Source organism: Ixodes scapularis, unplaced genomic scaffold, assembly GCF_016920785.2.
Source record: "Ixodes scapularis isolate PalLabHiFi unplaced genomic scaffold, ASM1692078v2 PGA_scaffold4__175_contigs__length_147842914, whole genome shotgun sequence".
In the NCBI taxonomy this organism is placed as follows: Eukaryota; Metazoa; Arthropoda; class Arachnida; order Ixodida; family Ixodidae; genus Ixodes; species Ixodes scapularis.
In genome coordinates this window covers 13400643-13417559 of record NW_024609879.1, presented here as the reverse complement: position 1 = coordinate 13417559, position 16917 = coordinate 13400643, and the positions used below count along the sequence as shown (strand labels likewise).

General features: G+C 43.8%; 1 pseudogene; it reads right to left on the bottom strand.

Annotated features, from left to right (window-relative positions):
• Positions 1–10157: 10157 nt before the first annotated feature.
• LOC120839988 overlaps positions 10158–16917 on the bottom strand; it is a 29840-nt pseudogene continuing 23080 nt past the window's right edge.

Genomic DNA, 16917 nt, shown 5'->3' with positions numbered 1-16917 from the left:
GCACCTCCTCCGCCCATTTGACTGGGGCTGGTCGTGGACAGGGCATAGTGCCCCATCCTCCGAGCCTGCCCACACCAGCAGCAAAGGCCTTGCCTCAAAAAGTAGAGGCAATGGACGAGGGCACGGAAGTCTCCATTCATGCGTCTGACCAAGACGACATGGACTGGCAGAGTCCTAAAAGTAAACAGAAGAACAAAAAAACCTGTCATCCCCCCAAAGTGATGTGTTGATCTATTGTTGCTATGAGTGGCAGATTTGTAAGTTTTTATGTATTCCCTTCTAGTATTACAAGGTCAACAACGTTTTACCGTTTTAATTTAATTTTTTTTTTATTATTTTGTTTTTAGAGGCATGACTAAATTTCATTTTATGCAGTGGAACTGCTGCGGTCTTTCACGTAATATTGACGATGTTAATTTTTTTATAGACAATTTACGTCCTATTGTTCTCTCTTTACAAGAGACACACCTCAATGATCATCATAAGTCAATATTGTGCCGCCATCAAGCTTTTAGAAAAGATTGCGCTGCATCTAATTCATCCGGTGGAGTAGCTGTGGTTGTCCAGAATGGAGTCGCCTGCTCTCACGTTCCTCCGGCTACGCCTCTTTAAGCTGTGGCTGTACGACTTTTTTTGGACCGCCTTATTACTGTCGTTTCTATTTATATTCCAGCCAACACTTCACTGCATCTTCATGATCTTCAACGGCATGTTACGCAGCTTCCTCATTCATTTTTACTGTTAGGAGATTTTAATGCTCACCACCCTCTGTGGGGTAGCGCCCGTCAGGACTCACATGGTGGGGTAATTGAGCGATTTTTATTATCTTCTGGGCTGTGCCTTATGAATACGAGAGAGCCAACCTTTTTTAGTGCTGCTCACAACTCATTTACATCCATTGACCTTTCAATTTCATCCCCTCACTGTTTTCTATGTTTACTTGGAAAGTTTTAAATAACCCCTTTGGGAGCGACCACTTTCCAGTTGTTTTGGAGAGTCAGGTTTCTATTCCAAGCCTCCTGAAACGCAGTCCACGTTGGAAACTGGAAAAGGCAGACTGGGGTCTTTTTAGCCTAAACTCGGAGCTCAAACCTTGCATGTTCTTGCCATTAACACATCATGAAGCCACCACATACATTACAGATCAGATCATAAATGCTGCCTTTAGCTCCATCCCTCAGACTTCATGTAACATGGCAAAAAGATGTAAGCCATGGTGGAATAAAGAATGTTCTGCCACTAAGAAAAAACAGGATAAGGCTTGGGGTACATTTGGGAGATATCCAACATCTGTGAATTCGCCTTTAGCACCGTAATCGCAGTCACTAAACGCTTGTGCTCGATTGAGAGAAACTACATTCGGTGCAGAACGTAGTTTTCTTCCTGCTCTGGACAGTGACACTAAATTTGATGGATGTATTTTCGCCCACAAAATTGTATTTAATTATAATTCTATTTGAAATACACACGTTTTAGTAATTAAATACACACGTCAAATACATTACCCAATTTGTAATTAAATACAAATGCAAAATACACAAAGTATTTGAAATACATATTTCAAATACTTTTACTTGAAATTCTGCCCATCCCTGATATGGAGTATCTGGCCGATTTCTTTATTGCATACAGAACTTCCTGTGTGGACGCACTTTCCGTGTCCGGCTAGGCACTAGATTATCTCATTTGTATGTTCAAGAAGACGGTGTTCCTCAGGGCGGGCGGATTCCTGAGTGTCACTCTCTTCGCCGTAAAAATGAATTATCTCTGTCAGGTCATACCTTCTTCCGTGTCATACTCCCTGTATGTGAATGATATTCAGATTTCTGTGGCATCTTGTAATATGTCTAGCTGTGAAAGGCAGCTGCAGCTAACCATAAATAAAATGACTGAATGGACAAATGGAAATAGTTTTAAGTTCTCTTCAGAAAAAACAATCTGTGTCCCCTTTTCTCTGTGGCGTGGGCTTCGGTTAGATCCGATTCTCAATTTAAATGGAAATAGCATTGCAGTAAGACCAGAGCATAAGTTCCTCGGAGTGATTTTCGACCGTAATCTTAGCTTTGTATCTCACCTCAAGTGGCTGAAGCAAAAGTGTATGCAGACTATGAATATCCTAAAAGTTCTTTCTCACAAGTCTTGGGGCTCCGATAAAAGATGTCTGCTTCGTCTCTATTCCTCTCTCGTATGATCACGTCTTGATTATGGCGCTATTGTGTATACATCTGCTCGGCCATCTGCATTGAAGATGCTTGATCCAGTGCACCAACTTGGGTTGCGTATAGCAAGTGGTGCTTTTCAAACATCCCCTATCCCAAGCTTGTATGTTGACTCTAATGAAATGTCACTCGAGAAAAGGCGGCAGCTCTTTAGTCTAGTCTATGTTTTTACAAAGTTTTATCTGATTCTAGTCATCCAGCTCACACTTATATCCGAGAGTCGTACCTTTGCCCACAAGCCAACTGTTGTTGGACCCCTGAGTCTTCATTTTAAGAACCTTCGTGTCTCTCTTGGCCTGCCTCGTAAAAAGGTCTACTTCATACAAAGTGCATGTCATATTGCCCCATGGGATATCAAGCCTGTAGCTTGTGATTGGTACTTCACAAAATTTAATAAACATAATGTCTCCCCACTCATTTTACAACAAGAATTCCTTGCACTGCAAGAAAAGTACAAGAATTATCATCAATTTTACACTGACGGAGCTAAGTCCTCAACATATGTAGGCTCTGCTGTTCATTCTAATTTGTTTACACATGTGACACGGCTAAGTAATGTTGCTAGCATTTTTACTGCCGAGCTATATGGCATGCTGTCGGCACTTGACTATATTATCCGGAGCAAAGTGATGAAAGCAGTTCTTTTTGTGGACGCTCTGAGCGTTGTTACTGCAGCGTGTTCACTTAATCCAACCAAGAACAAGTTGACTCAACTTGTACGTGCTAAAATTCAACTGGGCCTCGGAAATGGGAAGGATATTAGGTTTTGTTGGATCCCGAGCCATGTGGGCATTGCAGGCAACGAGGCTGCAGATAGGCTGGCTGCCTCGTCGCGTAACCTCTTACCATCACACGCACGCATACCATACCAAGACCTAACAAGGCCCATACGGCTTTCACTTCTAAAACTGTGGCAGTCCGAGTGGGATTTGGCCGATAACAACAAACTTCATATCATCAAGCCAAGCATCGGTACCTGGGAAAGCTCCTATAACCAGAGCGGTTTCCGTGAGGTTCTTCTGTGCCGGTTGAGGATCGGCCACACCTTCCTTACCCATCGTTACCTACTTGTTGGTGAGGAACCACCAGTGTGCGGCCACTGTGGAGGCACCTTGTCCGTTCTGCATATTTTTTTTTGCCCTGGTCTTCTACAACAACACAAGTTCTTTTTTCCTGAGCTTTCCAAGTACCGTATCCCTTTTCACTTTACCCTGTTCCTAGGGGAGCAGCCTCTAATATCAATTGACCGTCTCTTAACTTTTCTAGAAAATATAGCGATTTTACACAAACTATAGCCGAAATACTTTCTTGGTACACTGTTTCTAGTTAATTTTAGTTTACCTAGTTGTGCGCAGTATGGCCATCGTAGCTCTTGCGCCATAAAACTCGCAAACAACAACAACAAAAAACAGCTTGGTTCCCTTAAATATCTGCTTTCCCTGCCGCCTCACGAATGTGAAATGTTCCTGCACATCTTTTTTGAGGGTTTGTTCTATAATGCAGCAAACTGCGTCCTTCACTTCGGTTCCTCCCATTAGGAGAAACCGAGCTCTCTGCCAATAAGAACAAAGCACATAATTAAAGTCATGAGTCCTATTTTTTCTATATCAGTTTAGTGAGCTTCACGTGCACAGTATAGCAGTAGCATAATGTACAATCTGACTAACAGAGTCCTAGACAAATATACAGATAGATTATGTTTTGTTGTTCACACTGACTTCGAGCACATTAATTATCCTGAGCCAGTACATTAAAAGTGTTTTATGAACACTTCATTATATGTGGGTTTTTATGGTCCACAAAGCTCATGTCTCTACATTACCGTCGAGTTTAAGAATAGACGGTCACTGATGTTTGTGAAAAGAGGCCAGCGAATAGCGAGACGCCAGTCGCATATGATATTTCGAAGCTTGAGTGCCATCAGCGCTTCGTCATTTGCTGGTGTCCTTTTATAAACAATAATTATTTTTCTCTATTACCCGGGGCAATGGTCCTCAAACTTTTGGCCATCATGGACCCTAGGACCCTCTCGAGTACTATTTGGGGACCTTCAATGCATTCTACATCAGAGGTCTTGTGCACTGCCGTAAGACTTTGTTATATCTTTTTTTTTTTATTCAGCACGGACCTTTATGAAAATTTTTGAGGACACCTGGGGGTCCGCGGACCACAGCTTGAGAACTGCTACCCTGGCTGAAAGTAGACAGACAAGATACCTGCTACTATCTGTGGGACTTTGTGACAATAAAACCGAGAGCATGGCATTACACCAATCCGAGTGGAAACACTCTTACACATCACCTTCTTTTGAAGGCAGCTGTGGGCCAAACAATAAATTTTCAGAGGTCAGTCATAGCTAAATTACACATGGCATACAAGACTTAGGCCTCAGCTGAATGTAATGCACGTAGTTGTGTTAAGGTAAAAGAAGTTTGGATATAAACTACCTCGCTCATAGTCTGACATCTCCCAACATTATATGTAAAATTGTGGTGTTAATTTCCATGCAGAAATGCCACTCGTCTCCATGCACACATGAACTCCAGCGGCCTACGCCTTCTCACTTTGAAATTTTATAATATGTTATACTGTTGAAACTGCTAACAAAAATCTTCCAAGCAAAATTCATCTTATTCCAACTGCCAGCATTATGCTGGGTAGTCTGGACACTCCAGAATGTAGTTCATTTACGCAGTGCAGAAACTGTTTGCTCTTCTCAGAAATACCCTGTGGAAATTGGGCAGACATGGTTGTTGCTCCCCTTTTGCCAGATCATTTGCCATGATTTGACAAACTCCCGTAATCTGGGAAAGGGTTGAAGTAGAGGAGTTTTATACCCCAATCAACATTTCTCATGTTTTGTGTGGTGTAGGAATGCTCAGGCATACAATATAAAGAATACAATATTTCCGCTAAAAAAATACATTGAATAGGAATTGTCACACTGGTGCACACAGTCAAAATTTCATGTCTTACTGCACAATACAACACATCCCATGCACCATCCATACCAAAGCTAGAATTTGGTATGGATGGGACGGCCTAGAATTCCTTCAGGGAGAAGAGAGGCAGCTGAATCGGCTCTCCAGCTGGCTTGGCCCTTCTCGCATGTTGGCCCTGCAGCTGGGCCGGCTGCAGGCACAGCTCCTCCTGGCCTTCCTTGAGGGCTGCATTCTGTTGTGTCAGCTCACGAAGCTGCTGGCGCTGCTCCAACAGCAGCTTTATTACCCGTGACTCAAAGCCTGATAGAAAAAAGAGAAATATTTAAAAATGTACAAGGAAGGAATCACACTGCATTGTACTTCCTGAGTGTCAGGGTAAACAAGACAGGAACTGGGTAATTCAGGTTGCATACAACCAAAGCCATACTTGAACTAGGTATCAATGGCTCAGACACAAAGTATATCCATGCTGGAAAACTTGGTAGAAGTGCAACAATTTTCTTGTGCAAAAGGCCATCCACGACATTAATATGCACATCCATGTATTGCCAAGGACATTAGTTGGCGGGAGGTAAAGGGCAACAGAAACTTCATGATATCACTACATAATATAACCCTAACTTTTCTTACTAGGGCTCTTGGGTGAAAATGAATATAGTGCTTATTAATGATGCCCAGCAAGTTTTAAATTGAAATCATGCCTGTATTTTTTATTGTTATAAAGAAGATTCCATGTTTTCAGTGTATATTTTTTTAAATCAAAATCGTTTTTTTTTTCGTTTTTTTTTGGGGGGGGGGGGTTACACAGATGCAGTGTTTCTGTGTATATGGGTAACAAATCTACACAAAAATTTAATCTGTGGAAAGAATTTATTTCCCCCAAAAAGAACACCACTCGAATTTGGAAAAAAATTAAACATGGAAAGCACCAAACCCTAATTCTACAGGTTACTAAAAATACGCTCATATAAGCACCATTTGTATCTTGAATATATATACAGTTATCTACTCAAAACAAATTAATTGCTTAATTATCTTAAACATGGCTCACCTTTCTAAAACTGTTAGGCAGTGGTCACCAATATCAGTGTTTGGTAAAGTACATCTGAAGGTACTTCAAGTAAAGTACAAAGTGAATGAGACGTGATGTACTTTAAGTAAAGTATTAAGTACACTTGGTGCAACGTACTTGAAGTCAAGTACTATAAATACAATGCACTTTCGAAGTAAAGTACACATTTTAACACAATTTTTCATGATGCCCTTTCATTCTCTTATATAGTGATTTTTTAACTTGTATGCATTGCCCAGGGCCCACAGGTAATCAGGGGTATATGGCCAATTTTCAAAAACAGTGGCAAATATTTGATGAAGTCAAGTGGTCACAGAGTAGTTATTTTCAGGAATAGAGCCAAATTCGGAAGTCCCTTTTCTGAATTTGGTGCCCCCTTGCACTGGATTGTTGCACTCAAGGGGGCTAAATCACTTCAATCGTGAAATATTGTCCTAGCGAGCCACGCGCGCTGTCCCTCGCAAGAAACTTTCCCAAAACAGCATCCAGAATAAACAAGCTCTCTCATTGGCCAAGAGGCCTCGGGGAGAAGCATCACCGCTCGCGCTTCAACTGCAGATTGGCAGTTGGTCGTCAGGAGTCGAGGTGTGTTGCTGTTTGCTAGCTCTCTCGTTTTATTGTCGCAACGTTTCGGAATGGCCCGTACAGAGCAGACCGCCTGCAAGAGCATGGGAGGAAAAGCACCGCGCAAGCTGCTTGCTACCAAGGCCGCCCGGAAAAGTGCTCCTGCAACCGGTGGAGTCAAGAAGCCGCATCACTACAGGCCGGGCACGGTCGCGCTGCGTGAGATTTGTCGTTACCAGAAGTAGACTGAGCTGCTCATCCGCAAGTTGTCCTTCCAGAGGCTAGTGCGGGAGATCGCGCAAGATTTCAAGACAGATCTCCGCTTCCAGAGCTCGGCTGTAATGGCCCTGCAGGAGGCCAGCGAGGCCTACTTGGTCGGTCTCTTCGAAGACACCCACCTTTGTGCCATCCACGCCGATCGGGTAACCATCATGCCTAAGGACATTCAGCTGGCTCGTATTGGGAGAGCATAACGTCCGCCCCGTAGCTTCCGCGCACAATCCTCTCATAGAAGAACCTCTCCTTAACGCAAAAAAAAACAAAAAAAAACAGTGAGTGTTCAAGCGTGCTGATAATTATAATGTGACACCTGAGAGTGGAGTGCGAAAAAATTAAGGAACTTTCAAGTAGAAGAAAAAAACAAGAGATAATGTCTCAAACTATTGTGACGTTCACCTCTGTTGCCTTTTACTTTGACTTGAAAATTTAATTGTTCCGCATCACAGACTCAAGTGCTACATTATGGTTAATTTCGCTCTCCTATAATTTTAAACCTTTGGAATTAAAAACAGCGCGGAAAGACGAGGACCAGTCAAAGAAGTGACACGGACTTAGCGCTGACTTAAAACTGAGTTTTTTGAACGCAAAATCGCAATATATATTTGCGGTGTCACGAACAAAAGAGAAGAAAGAATTCAGCCTATGTGATGCACCACCAATAAACATAAAACAATGATAAAAAATGTATGTATATATGTATAAAAAAATAAAATTGCGCCATGACACAGCCGTACAGAGTACGTGCTAAAAAAAACGAGCAAGTCAGGGAACCAGAAAATTCCTCTCTGCCTGAAAGGGCCACAGACGGACTGCTTACACATGCTGTACCCAACCTCGCTATCAACAGCCTCTAGAATTTCCCGAGTAAGCTGGTCCCTATGACGCTTAACAACCTCACACCGTTGGAAGTCAGGTAGGCAACCACAGTCGCTGCAATGAATGCCCAGATGACCAGACGCGGTTGTGGAGACACTGTAAGCGTGCTCTCTTAACCTGTCATTGAGACAGCGGCTCGTCTGGCCAACTTAGCGCCTGCCACACGTCAGAGGGAGATTATAAACGACCCCCTCAGAACACGAGACGAAGCGATCTCGATGCCTCGTACTACAAGTCGTGGCTGTCCTCGAAGAAGGTTTAACAACTCTGCACAACCTGGACAACTTGTCTGAGGCAGAGAATAAAACGTCGACGTCACACCTGCCAGTAATGCATTTTAGGTTGTGGGACATGCCGTTTATGTAGGGAATGACCACAAACTTTCTTCTTTCCCTTCCCTTTCTGTTGTCGGCCTCTTCTTCACTTGTCATAGGGCTGCTCTTGATATCTTTCAGCAAAGACTCTGCGACCGTTGTTAACACATGGGAGGGAAATCCAGCATCTGCGAGGCGTTCAGTTTGCCTGTCAAAGCTATGTTTAATTTTATGATAACAAGACCTACGCCGCGCATGTGTATAGCAAGTCCTTGCAATTGCCCGCTTGACAGTTTTTGAGTGAGCGGACTCGAATGGCAACAGCGGCTTTCCAGCACGGGGTTCATAGCTCCAACAGACATGACCTGGAGAAATAGTTAAATTCAAATCCAAAAAATGGATGCATCCTGCCTCAGGCACTTCATGAGTCAGAACAAGTGGCGAAAGGCAATCACTAAAAATGCCTAAAACTTGAGTCATTGACGAAAGAAAGGATAAGGCATCGGCATGAAGAAAAATCAGAAAATCATCTACATATCGGAAGACCTTTTCAACTTTGGTTCCCCCAAGCCGTTCAAAGATGATGCGGTCAAGGCTGCTTTTTATACATATATATATATATATTTTTTATCATTGTTTTATGTTTATTGGTGGTGCATCACATGGGCTGAATTCTTTCTTCTCTTTTGTTCGTGACACCGCAAATATATATTGCGATTTTGCGCTCGATAAACTCAGTTTTAAGTCAGCGCTACGTCCGTGTCACTTCTTTGTCTGATCCTTGTCTTTCTGCGCTGTTTTTAATTCCGAAGTATGTACCAACTTGCCCAAGCCTCAACTTTAGCATCGTTCATTTTAAATCTTGCTTGCGCTGAACGCCGCTACCAGAACAAATGGAGTGATGCGTCGTCTGCTCATGTTTCTGACAAGAGCCCAGGCAGCATACCAATGTTGGAGCTACATTGGGCCAATAATGACGAACACTGGCTTCAGAGGTTGGTTCAACATTGGCATTCTGGCCAAGTGCAACTTACAATGTTGGCCCAGTCATTGGCACCAATGTTGGGCCATCGCTCAACCAGTGTTTCAGCCATCCTTGGCACCAACGTTTGGCCATCATTCAACCAATGTTCCAGCCATCATTGGCACCAACGTTGGGCCATTGTTCAACCAATGTTCCAGCCAGCATTGGCGCCAACGTTGGGCCATTGTTCAGCCATCATTCCAGCCACCATTGGCACCAATGTTAAGCCATCGTTCAACCATCATTCCAGCCATCATTGGAACCAATGTTGGGCCATTGTTCAACCAGTATTCCAGCCATTACGGGTTATCCATTACTGGTTATCCATTACTGGTTATCCGCACTAATTCAATGGCTATGCCATCATTGGCATACAACCCAGGCGGAAATCAGCCCACTTCCAGCTGGATTATGGAACTGGTCCCAGCTGGAAATGAGGCAATGCAGCTGGATCCCAGCTGGACTGCTTCATTTCCAGCTGGGACTGGTTCCATAATCCAGCTGGAAGTGGGCTGATTTTTGCCTGGAAAGCTCATTAATTGGCTATGCCATTATTGGCAGCCAAGCTAATTCACTGGCTGTCACAATATAGGTGCCACATGCTTACTATGCGATAGCAATGCATTTAAATCCTGGCTATTCCTATGCTGGGTTCTAAGAACCACTGTCCTGTTTAATATTAGCAGCCCACTACATCGAAAACACTCTGGGCACCAATGACAAGATCCGCCTATGCTTTGTCTATGCACTATTTTATGTGGCATGCAAATGACTAATTCAGGATCAATTGATACTTTTTTCTGAATGTTTATTGAGAGGGGGGGGAGCTTATGCCCAGTCTTGAAGAGGGCCCTGGAGAGGGTCCTGGGGGGAGTCTTGGGCCTGGGGAGCCATTGTGTCCTCAAAGCATCGCTTTCGGCTGCCTCCCCGGTCACAAGAGCCGGGCAGCTGCTTGGCAACCAGTTTTTTTGCAGCACACTCTTCAATTTTCAGTTTTTCACTGATGGCACCTACAAAAAGATCCAAAGGTCAAAGATCAATGCTTTCGAACCCACATTGGTCTTAGTAAAGCACATTGCCTGCAAGTACCGTATAGTTCTGAAAGATTATGTCCACCTAAATTAGAAGCATAAACTTTAGAGCTTATCGAGCAACCCGAAGCTAGTGTTTGAACTGAGAAAAACAGCAAATTCACGAACCTACATGATCCAAATGGTGTCCAATGGAATTGAATTCGACTGCTCATTGCAACTATGCAGTTAAGCTCATGTAGCCAACATAAGACTGAAAAACTGCAGGATCATATACTCCGTTCGCCCTTAAGCTAAGCCGCCTCGGTGGCTCTGAGGCGAGAGCGCTGGCCTACGGATCCCCATGTGGCGGGTTCGAATCCCGGCCAAGGTGCCCGCAATCTGATGGAGGCTTATTGCGGTGGAGGCGCCGTGTAACCGAGCTTTCAGTTGCACGTAAAAAGATTCCCAGGTGGTCCAAATTAATCCTCAGTGCTCCACTGGGGCGTGCCAGATGCCCGTGTTTGGTTTGGCACGTAAAACCCCCAAATTTGAATTTTGACCCTTAAGCTAACGAGACAACGAGCTAGCTCGAGCTCCTTGCTTTGCGGAATGTCTTTCTAGTTCCAGCGCTCGTGCCACAAAAGCCCATTTCAAAGCTGCGGTCTCGTGCCCATAGCCTTCGCTTCAATGTCAGCTTAAGCGTGAACGGAGAATAGAGAGTGTTATTTCAAAATTGCTGCTTTGATGCCTATTTTGCAGCAAATTTGAGGCAGAAAATTTAAAAAAAGGAACTCCAGCAGTCTATCTCGTATCCGAGAGTAGGTGTAACCATAAAATAATTTGACGGCAGACGCTAGTGTAATCTGTGTATTAGCGAGCGCATCCCTCGCATTGTCGGGAACTAGTTTTCAAAATCCCAGGCGAGCGACTATTGAGTATCGGCCATTGAATAGGAATGTATTCAGCCCTGTTCCTCGTCATTTTTCTCAGGGCCCTCGTCTTGTGATGTTCATATCGTCCTAGAACACGCGTTATCCTAACGAGAACAGCATACCACCCTCATAGCGCTATGGCCTCTAAAATCGCATCGGCAAGGAGCCCTGCACACCGGAAAACTCGCAGGTCATAGTCGTGCGCAGGTTCCCCAAATTTAAAAACCTCCGTGAACCACTTGTGGCTCTGCCCACCTCCCACCCTACTGACACGGATTTAGTACCTGTGGTAATAATTTATTGTTACTTTAAAGGCAGTGAACCCACAATTTCTGAGCACATTTTGAGATGGCTTCGTATATATTTCAGAAAGGTTTCGGAATAAATTTCGAGATTTCATAGTAGACATCGAGAACAGTTTCTGGTAGCATTTGGCAATAACGAGTGCTATAAGCATTTCATTCTTAAAATCTTGCAGTAAAATCTAGCAAATGAGATAGTTCGGTTAGTTCTCGTACACATAAGAACTATTTGGCCCAAACAGCAGCCAAAATTGGGGGGAGGGGGGGTTGTGGAAGAGGGTGATGTTTGTTACATTGCGTTAAAATTGGATACTACGCCCAAAAATATGTTTAGGCATCTTTTGGGAGTCGAAATACATTCAAAGCTTCACAGTAGCAGAAAATATCAGTTACGCTGGGAATTTCAGTATTACCTAGAGCCAGAGTGCAAAAACCCATATGAACAAATGGCCTCTTCCCCTTCTTGCCATACAGGCTGTATTGTACTTGGACTGGGAGGGTCATGATGGCCTTCATGATGTTCGCTACCACTTCTGTTGGCTTGTCGCCACCCATGTTGATGAGCCGCTTCTTTTGCAGAAAAAAAACAAAAATAACCATGAAAAAACTGAAAAAGGACGCAGCATTGCCAATGCAAATTAAAAATCTCTTCCTCTGAGTAAAACTGGATGAAAGCTCAAAGCTTTCAAAATCAGAGGCAATGGTGCCATTCAAGCAATGTGAGCATAGTAATAAGTGTTGTGCTAACTCAAGCATCAAGATTCATTCATGAATTGTAGGTACAATGAGGACCAAAGTTAAACAGACACAAGGACACATGGCCGGCACTCCCTACAGCATTGGCTGCTGGAGCCCACGTAGGCTGCTCGGCGCAGATGCAGTTAAGGCTGCGGTCCCACGGCGGCCATGACATATGACGCTTTCCGCACCTTTTCGAAATGCGATTGTGGCGTGTTCAAGCTTTCTAAAATTATGTGTTATATATCATCTTGTCCTGTACAACATTATCTTTCCTCTGATGTAGGATTTGTTTTCCTAGTGCAAAACGCTAATTCAGTGGGCACCCGCGAACATTGGCCTTTTCGGCAAAACATGGTTTCGTAGTACAGTGGTACAGGGTGCACAATTGGAGCAATTTATTTCAAATTTTAGAATGTTATAGAAGAAGAGTGCGTTCATTGTCATTAGAGGCCCTTTTTTCGTTTTTCATTTTATTTTGACAGATATTTACTCTAAAAAATGTACCTCGCGGAAGCACATTCAGTCGCGGATTTTTGGCCGCCTACTCGATCATTTTATTTGAAACCTTTTACATGTGTTTGCAACTATGGTAGAAAGAGCTACGCTAAATTTCATTGTAATATGGCCTAAACTTTTTTCGGAATGCTCACGTGAAAAGTGACAAAAACAGTTTTTTTTTTGGCAAACTTCATTTGGTAGTACAGTGGTACAGCGCTTAGGGATTGGCACATTTGAATAAAATTGTAGACCTGCAAAGAAAAACATATTCTGCTTTGTCATTAGAGGCCCTTTTTCTAAATTTCACCTTTGAGTTTCCATAAAAAAAGTTTGAATATAGGCGAAATCACGAATTTGTTGATAGTCAAAACCGAGTATCTGACCCTTTTTGGCAGACATTTAGGCCGATATTTTTTAGTATTAAATGTAGATTACTGTTCCAGGTCCTGATTATTAGCCCACATTTTCACTAATCGAGCCTATTTATTAAAAAAAAATCGTAAAACATACAGAAAACACAAATTGGATGTCTGGTTGCGCCCTCTATGTGGCAGTGGCTGAAATGTGACTACGCGAGGTTCAGGAAACTGCCGAGGATGGCGCTGATTCCAGCTGTGGTTGCCAGCTTCGGAAACTGGTTGTACACTTGGCTTCTTCCGTTTCTTGCAAAATAACGTGCTGGAAAACTTGGTCGAAACTCGTGAGGTCCTTTATAACACGGTACTTTCTGCTAATATAGCTTTTAGGAAGAATTTCAGTCGCTTTCATATTGTCAAACGATTTTTTTTTTATGCGAGGCTCCACCGGTTCAGTTTGCTGAATAAATTGTTCACGCAATCGATATCGAAGTTTCAAATTACCGAAATGCCAAAATCGCTAGTTCCGCGTAGATACGCAGCGTGACGCACGTGCTTCTGGTGCGTGTGCACGTACGTGTTTGCTGCGTGGTTCTTCGGTTGCTGGGAGTTTTCGCGTATTTATTGTGCACTGCTTACCTCCGTCTGCGCACGCCTCTCATCCTTGTAACTACCCCTGCTCTGTTTGCCTAGAGTGAAGTTTGTGTCTGTCTTTTCGTTCGCTGACTAAGCTCGTGTCGGTGTCCTTCCTACTGGCTGCTGTTCGTGTTTGCGTACCGTGTGTGTCGCTTTGATTACTAGGTCCCCTGCTTATGGGGTGGAGCTAGCGGTGGGCGTCGCGCCAGGGGTGGGTCGTGATTGGGGAAACAGCTTAGCAGCCGACGCCGACTTCGGCGCGTTTCTTCTGCGCACGCGCGTACTGTCATTGATATCGCTACTTCGCGCCATGACGATGCGCTGATCTACAGGCCGGTCGGCGCTCGCGTGATATTGTTGAAAATTCTCGAGCGTGTATTTACGTTTTGAAAGCCATAATAGAATTAAAGTGGACATTTGGCCGGCAGTTGGCATACCGTGGCTCTGAAAACAGATTGCTAGGAGTGCCCTCTCATTCGCTGGTTCCACGCTGGGTGCTCGCAGTCCGTGCTTCTGGCCTCCCCGGCCGCCCAAATGCGTTTTTCTGATGCTTGTTTTGTTTTCAGTAAACAGACAATAGATTCCTGCTGATATTCTCCTTTATAATCTTCACTCTTGACAACTCTTTAGTGTTGGAAGGAACTCCGTCAAATTTGACGATAATGCATGTGTAAGTACAACTGGAACCTCATAGTTGCAAGAATACTTTTCCTGGATTGTCTGCATTAGAGTGCCTCCATGTGCGCTTCGCGCACATGAAGGCTCCCTAGTCTGCACCTTTCTGATAATATGATCGGTCTCCATAAATTGCACTTCCCCGCTTCGGGAGCACGGCCAGCGGTGGTTCTCTGTCGGTCATCGAACCTCGCACACGTGAAGCGTTGTCAAAGCTGTGATATACCGGGCGTTTTATTATGTTTTGTTTTGTTTTGTTGTTTTTTTTTGTGAAAGAAATTATACTTTTGGTATTCCCGGGGATAACATTATCGGCTGCGGCGGACGTAAAGGAACGAGCGTAAATTGACAGTTAGTGGTCTAATAAACTAAAATTTGCCATTTGCGAATGCTGGAGAGGGGGCGACCTCCTCTCCCCCGTTCGCTCCGCTGAAGTGGAACAGGGTGGGAGGAGCTCCCACTTCGTTCTTGACCTGTCACCGACTACAGTTGCGAATTCCACTTGTCATTTTGGAGCGATGACGAGATAGAGCTGAGTCATGTATTGCGTTCTCTGAGATGAAGAACGCAATGCGCGCGTAGTTGCTCCACGTATGCACCAGTCACCAGTAAAACGACCTGTCCTCCGAGGAGGTCGAGCGAAATGCCGGCTGACATGGGGGTCGGTCACCTCACCGTCACCACCGTCTACCGTGCCTTCAAAAACACGGGGCACAATGTGTTTCTGCAGTATAACAAAAAAATTGAACAAACGAGGTGCAAACTTTCATTTTTTTCCTAAGTGTGGTTTGCAGGGCTGAACCGAATACAAAAACGATACGCCGTGCTGGGATGACGTCGACTACAATGGTACACAATCATAACAAGAGCACAAATCCTGCCACATTATTTTGCTACAGTGATAAGAGCATATATATCTTTGTCCGCGATGCGGCAACAGAGACATTATTTCCAAATTAGAGTTCGAAGTTAGCCTTCGATGCTAGCAGTGACCAACTCACTTCACTCACAGGGTGAAAACGTGAAACTTCGTATCATTCGGACAGAGATCGAAAAATAACACGCACCGCTTCAACTTGGACACCCTAAAAATAATTAACTTTAGTGGATCGCACGCAAAAGCTTTGCGTACGCAATAAAATTGCCGGTCAGAAGTATGGTTCCGCAAACAAAATCAACATATGAGTCATCAAATTATGAAGAAAAACCAGGTGTGAGCGTGCCAAAAATATTCAACATTTATTGTTGTCGATATTTGTTTTTCTATCCACGTGCTTATGTCGCAGTGGAAAGCCGTGAAACTCCCTATAAAATTATTTTGGGCAGTGTTTCCGACGGTGCTCGCTCGATTGTAAAATGCCGCTTTGTTGCTACTTTGGCGAATCAAACAAGGAAGCCACATTCACCTACAATGCCCTGTCCACAAGAAGGGAAATCGAAATTTTCGCTTCGTTTTCTTTTTTTTTAATATTCTTCTCTTCTGCACGATATAGGGTATGAATTATTATCCTTCCCTGTACTCTCGCTGCGACGAACAGTCCGATAGACGAGTCACCCTATGGCAAAGATGGGGGTCCCGAAAATCTCCTAAAATCGTGTTTGTTCTCAGAGACACATCCGTGTGTAAGAAAAACCGCGGCCCTCTCCACGAAGTACGGACATATTTGATAAATAGCGTTGACTTGAGGTTGAACTTTTCATTTGCTTTGTAAACACAAGCGTGACGTCACGTGCGCATCCCACGCGACCCAACTGAAGTCTGAACTGGTGTACTATGTGTGGACAATAGGGCATTAGTTTGACTTCCCGGTCGCGACGACCTTGGCGAGGGAGGACTAGAGTGCCTTCATGTGCGCACATGAAGGCTCCCTAGGGAGGACAGATGGGGGTCCCGAAAGCTCCTAGAATCGTGGTTTGTTCGCAGGGACACACACATCCGTGTGTAACAAGAAACGCGGTCCTCTCCACGAAGCTTACACAGGCATTGTTGTGTAACTACTGAAGATGCCTCCCGCAAGGGAGGCGAAACGTCTAGTGAAATTGTTTTTTCCTGTTCTGTGAAGTCGGTGCTTTTATTTTAATTATGTTACCAGTCGGCCTGTGCGACCAGTGCTTATTTGAAGAATCGCCTTTGTCTTTCCTCAACCCTAACAAAAACACCCTCATAACATTTTTTTTTACTGTTCGGCTACGTTGGCATAGCCCATAATCGACATAATTTTTGCGAAAGTCTACTTTTATTTTATAATTATCTGTAACCATTTCTAATTGAAAAAGTGACAAGTATAATAATTATATTATGATTTCATATCAAAATTCGACGAACCGGGAGATGCGAAATTCGGTGAAACAGCTTTGCAAAAAAATGTCCGGTGCCCGAAACTTGCTTATATTAAAATGTCTAACATGTGTATGTGTTGTGTTCTAATACAGAAGATGAGTGCAATGTGGAAACTGAATAGCCTCACAGACAA